Raw genomic sequence first — 6,102 nt, 5'->3', positions numbered from 1 at the left:
TTTATAGTTCTTCCTAGATCGTAGACCCTTAGGTGTGAGAATGAGGTTCCGATATCACCCACAGCACCCAGTACAATCCTTTGAACCACGTAGTTTTAGTAATACTTATTTGTCAAATAAGTGGATCTAAATAAAAGTTCCTTCTGTCAACAGAAATTAAGTTCCTTAAATTTCTTTAAAGAAAAAAGTTATAAAGCAGATAAATCCACTTTCTTGGTGTATTTCCATAGTTGAAATTTTTTAAACTCTCTCAAATTCAAGAATAATACTTAGAGAAACAAGTTCAAATCAGCCAAAGTAATGATCTGTGCCCTCTCATCTTAATTACAACACAGCCCTATTTTGTGTTGAGGGATAGCAACTACCTTTCTGTGAAAGTTCCACTCGGTTCTGTCCACACTGAGGCAACTGCACGGACTTCAGTCAAGTTTTCCCACCCTTTGTTGTACTGGTGAGGACAGGGGAAAAATATTTATAGCCAACCAGAAGGACTGTGTGTTTTTGGAACAATTCACTCCTGTATTAATATGATGAACATTAGCAAGTACAGAAAAATATCTTGTAATACCTGAGACCCAAATCCAAAATCTTCACAACAGAAAAAAAATCCCCGGTATATCTAGAATGCCTGGAAGAGGAAATTAGCTGCATAACTCTACTTGAAACTAAAATTGGTAGGTTGCAATTGTAGCCATTGTCAGATAGCTTGCTTTTCCCATGATTTCTCCCACATTGATGAGATCACTTGTGAGAAAGATCTTAATTTAGTAAAACTGTAGTGTGTCTTCCCCACATATATTTTACTTGGCATTACTAAGACACTGTCATACCTGTTCACAAAATTTATTTCCTTCCCAATTCTGGTTACTAGAAAAATAATAGAGTTTGTAATACATAATATAGGCTATATACTATATACACAGTCTTAAATGAATTATATAAATAGAGTGAATGTTGGGAACACATTTAGAAGAAGAAAAGTACTTTGAGACCAAAAAAAAAAAAAAAAAAAAGGAAGAAGTATGTGACCTCTGGTCACCCAGACCATATTGTAAACCTCTATCATGAATCTCTCGTGAATATTAATAATAAGTGATTTATTCTGTATCCTAAAATCTCTATATTCTTATGTAAATAAAAATGTTTCAGGGCAAGTCATGCCAGTTAGCAAACTGATTTCTGCATAATATGGAGAGTTTTAATTTATGAACAAATGATTAGGACATGCCATTCTAATATTAAATGACAGTGGTTTTAAAAATTCAATCCTGACACTGATACTATGAATCCATCCATTTTAAAAACACCACCCTTATGTTAACAATACTTGTTACAATGTTTTCTGTGAGATTGTCAGAGTTTATTAAGCCACTGACAATCCGCTAAGCTGGCAGTTCTCAGAATAAAATATTTCATTTACCTGAATGTCTTGTAACAATATCATCCTCTCTTGAACTAAACGTCCTCTGAGTACACAAGTCTAAGGCAGACAGACATTTCAGCAAGGCAAATAAGACTTTCTGGCAACTTCCTGTTGCCATATTTCTCCAAAGGATCCTGCAATGTTATACTTCAACACTGCAAATGCGTTTTTCCAAGGGACACAGTAAGTCAATGCTGCTCAGTGTCAGAGAGCTCTGATTTTTTTCCCAAGTACAGCAAGCAAATAACCACTAATCCTATTCAATATTACAGATTCGCAGCAATGATTTTATTTGCAGATCCAAGAGGAATGGAAACAGGAAGAACAGAGACGCCTTTATTTTCTTGTTTTGTTGCGTTTGATGGATTGATTTTTAAGATACTGATCAAGGAAATGGTTATCCCACAAATGAAATTAAATATACCTTAGCAGATGGGACGATTTTACGTTGACAAGAATGAACCTCACTGCACGCATTCCTGCTCAAGGTTTCCATCATCTTTTAAAAGCAGTAGGACTAACTAAAATCAAAGTTGCCTGATGCCTCTGAAAGTTTTTCAAACCTGCACACACACCTGAATGGTTATCATTTGTGAAAGCACCGTCTCTCCCACAAACAGCCTACCTTCCCAAATTCAAGTTCACTTGCATTCTGGGGTACACTTTACTTCTGAAATTCAAAAACTTTTATGAAACGTCAAAACAAAACAACAATAACAACAACGCAAGAGCATTGATCACTGAAGCAACATTTCCAGAAGTGATAGCAAAATCCCTTCATTCTGACCTACTTGTCGAGAACCGGACTTTCAGCCCCACGGTTAGGCTCAGATTTGTTCTACTTTCTCCCTAGGGCTTAATTGCCAGACTGACTTACCCGTGCCTCCTAGCCTTTGTTCTGCCTCTCACGCTGACATCAGGGAAGCAGTGATGTAGAATAAAGCAGGGGTGGGCTAGGTTAGTCCAGTGTTTGTGTCGTTGTGTGGTGTGCAGGGACACTCTGTGATACTCTAGTGAGCTGCTAAGCTTTTTTTGTAGGCTTTGTGTCATTTACTTAACGACCAATCTCATTAGCTGCCAGGGTACAATGGGCTGATGCATTTTCTATGTACATACTCTACACAGTGACCCTCAAGGTTGCCGAAGGTCTATTTAATCAGTCAAATGCTGAATATATTTGCAGTAAATCACTAAAAAAAAAAGAAAAAAATATATGGGACTACCGAGGTATCTTACAGGCTTACTATTTACGGGTGGTTATTTGCAGGTAATAAAACGCATGCATATTTAGCCAAAACAAGGGTAGAGCAGGCGAAGATGAATTATCTAGCTTGCACTGGTGACCTTAATTTTAGGAAACTTTCAGAATCAAAGATATTTTCTGTTTGCGAGGAACCCCGATTTAGAATGTAATTTCTGCCTTGGGATAATCATATTAGCAAAACAAAAAAGAATTGCTCTCCTTAGCAGCTTCTCCTCACTCCAAAGTCACCCCCACCTCCGTCCCACCCCCTGCCCCAGCAGCCTCAGAACTGGCAAAGTTGCATTTATGCCCTCTTTCAGTTACAAGGTAAAAACCCTTTTAACTCCTATGAAAAATGAAATACTGAGAGCACTATGAATGAGGACAGCTGTCCATAAGTATCAGGGAGAGTTCTATTGTCCAGCTTGTCCCTGGATAAAATGAATACTTTACAGCAGAGGCTGTTCAGCTTGGCTAAAGAGTATGGGGAGAAGGGGAGGAGGTCACTGGAGATTTCGCACACTAATTTAATCTGGGAAAAGGACAGCCTCTGCATCTCCCTTGAACAGACTGGCAGCAATCTGGGCCCCCACAGAACTATCTCCTTTTGCCTGTGCTCTATTTATTCCTTATCTCTGTTTACCAACCGCTAGGTCCCTTTCATTCACACCACGAGGCCGTTTTCCTACTATCAGTCAGCAGCTGACACTGTGGAAGAGCCTCAAAGGCAAAAAAAAAAAAAAAAAAAAAAAAAAAGATCAAAACTAAACCAAAGCTGTATAAACAATGCAACAGTACAAGTAAATGCATAAACCCTGATTCTTAACCCAACCCACAGGGTGCAGACAGAATCTTTATAGTAAATCCAACAAACCCACCACAGTGAGCTATGGGCCACAGAGAAAGAAAAGTCAAAAACCATTCATGAAATCACCATCCAAAAAGAAGTGCTAAAATGTATGCAGGCCGCTGCAGCCGCCTACCTTCCAGGGATGTTCTTATCTCTATCATGGATCAATTAACTGGCAACCAGGAAACATTTACCTTGCCTGAGAGGCAAGCTATACATTTCTAAGGGAAACCTCACTCTCATTAAAATGCTGGCAGACGGAAAAAAAAAAAAATCCACCAATACAATCATAAGTTAAAGAGGATTCAACATTAACTTTTCCCACGCCTCATCACATTGACTTCATTGAAATGATTCAAGAAACTGGGCATTAAACCTCCATTACTTTTACATAAAGATACTAAAAAGTCCTGGGCAATGTAGCCAACGAGATCTTTTTTCCATGTCAAAGTGCCTAACAGCAGAGGAGTTGAGAAAAGCCTACTTCATGTACAACTTGGTATCTTTTGAAGTCCTCTGCAGGATGTGAGTGAAAACAGAGACCGAGGCAAATAATTTGAAGTGTAGAAGGATAAGAAAACAAAACAAATGTTATTTTGAACCTTGCAACTTTTGAGTAACTATGAATTTTGAAGCTAAAATATGCTTTACTTATATTGATCTTGAGTACCCAAGAATTGTGATTATTTCAACAAATGGGAGAATGCCACCTAACATAAGTAGTTCATCGAAGTGATTCAGAATGTATATGACTAAGGGTATATATGTGCATATATTTTAAACAGAGATACACATACTGCTACCCATGTATACAGTGCACAAAATCAGAAATGCATAATTTCTATTGCCTACAACCCCCTACATTAAAAACTGTGACTGACTTTAAATTTCCCTGAGTTTTTTTCTATCACTGAAATGATTGGAAATGATTGGTTATTGTCATAAAAATCAACACCGTATTGACTCAATCACTAAGACCTTTACCAAAAAAGGGAAGACAAAATGTAGCTCATTATCTAGGATGATCAATTGGACCAGCTTTCAGTTTGTGTTTTCACCTATATGCATTATGAGCAATGAAGTCTTTACTACTTGGATCCTTTTTTCCAAATGAATTAATGAATTAAATTTATCCTTTCGCCAGCTGCTAGGCAGCAGATGGAACCATTTCTGAAGCCTTGTTGAATTCAATCCATAAAACTCATTTCCTAGGATTAGCAGTCCAAAGTTTCTTTTAATGTTTATATACCGCTTGGGATTTTGAATTTCATGATGTTAAACTTTCAATTTAACTATTCTTTTTGCATTTCATATCAAACAATTATGATCTTTTAGATTTCTATAGCAGACATGGCAGGTCACATAAGGACAAGAATTAATTTCAAGAGCAATAAAGTCATGCAAGTTACATTTTTTGATGTTTGCTCACATTGCCCTACTACCATGGAAACTATTTGCACTGAGCTCTCATATTAATGTCAACCTAAAGAATTATATATTTAATAGATTGTGATTTTTGTTTGTTTACTCATAAACACTCTAAAGCTGTAGACAGGAACACTGATTAACATTATGGAAGTTTAAAGTTTTGCAATTTAGTGATGAGTACCATAGTTACATTTTCTGCAACTAACTACTGTGTGTACCAGGTTAATTTATCTAATAAGAATTTAATTCCAACCTTTAAAAAGGGTAATCAAGCCAATTCCACAGAGTATGTAGATATGCAATTTATAGAACTGTTTACTTTTTAAAGACATGCTACCATGGACAGCTCCAAACATTTCTCTTCCTTTTCAAGTTCTTTACACTTACAAATGTCTAATTCAAAAAGAACCAGGAAACTTTAAATCTTACTGATGGATGTTAGAGCAGAATAGTAACAACCACTTTTCAAAAAAAAAAAAGAGGATTCCTTTAAACATAACTAAATTAGAATCTCATAAAAGTTCCAATGCGTTCTGTGGAAACGTTTTAAATACAACCACCTTATGCTCTCCAAGGTACAGTATATCCAGATTTAAAATATAAAAGCTTTTAAGCTTAAAACGATGCTGCTTCTATAACATGAATACAACTAAAAAAGAGTGAGTCACTCTTATGTGCAACAGTGATTTCCGCTAATTTGGCAAGAAATCTATATTAATCTAATATTGGAGTAAGCCAAGAAGGCCACATCATAATCACCACTGACTAATTGAATATTTAGAAGAAGGAGAAAAAAGATCACTGGTAATCTTAGGTTACATACATAAAAGTAAGATCATATGCAGATGATAGCTGAAAGGAAAAAAAAAAAGAAGACAAAGTCTAGTTTCAGTTTTATTTTAGACTATGAACCTGATTATTCCCTGGAACTCATTTACTTTTCTTCTAACATAAAAATAGCATACACAACTGTATTCAAGATTTGTTCACCATTGGTTTTTCTTTTTTGTTTCCTGGATGTTGTAGTGCTAGTTACGGCCTAAGATGAGATTTGATATAACTTTTTCTGACGAGAAGCCTCTATCTTTTCAAAAATCAATACTGGAGAAGTTATTTTACATACTTTGCTATTAGCTGCTTTGTTCCTTGAAACTGAAA

The sequence above is a fragment of the Lynx canadensis genome, chromosome F2 (genome assembly GCF_007474595.2).
Source record: "Lynx canadensis isolate LIC74 chromosome F2, mLynCan4.pri.v2, whole genome shotgun sequence".
Taxonomy (NCBI): domain Eukaryota; kingdom Metazoa; phylum Chordata; class Mammalia; order Carnivora; family Felidae; genus Lynx; species Lynx canadensis.
Note: the sequence above shows the minus strand (reverse complement) of the source record.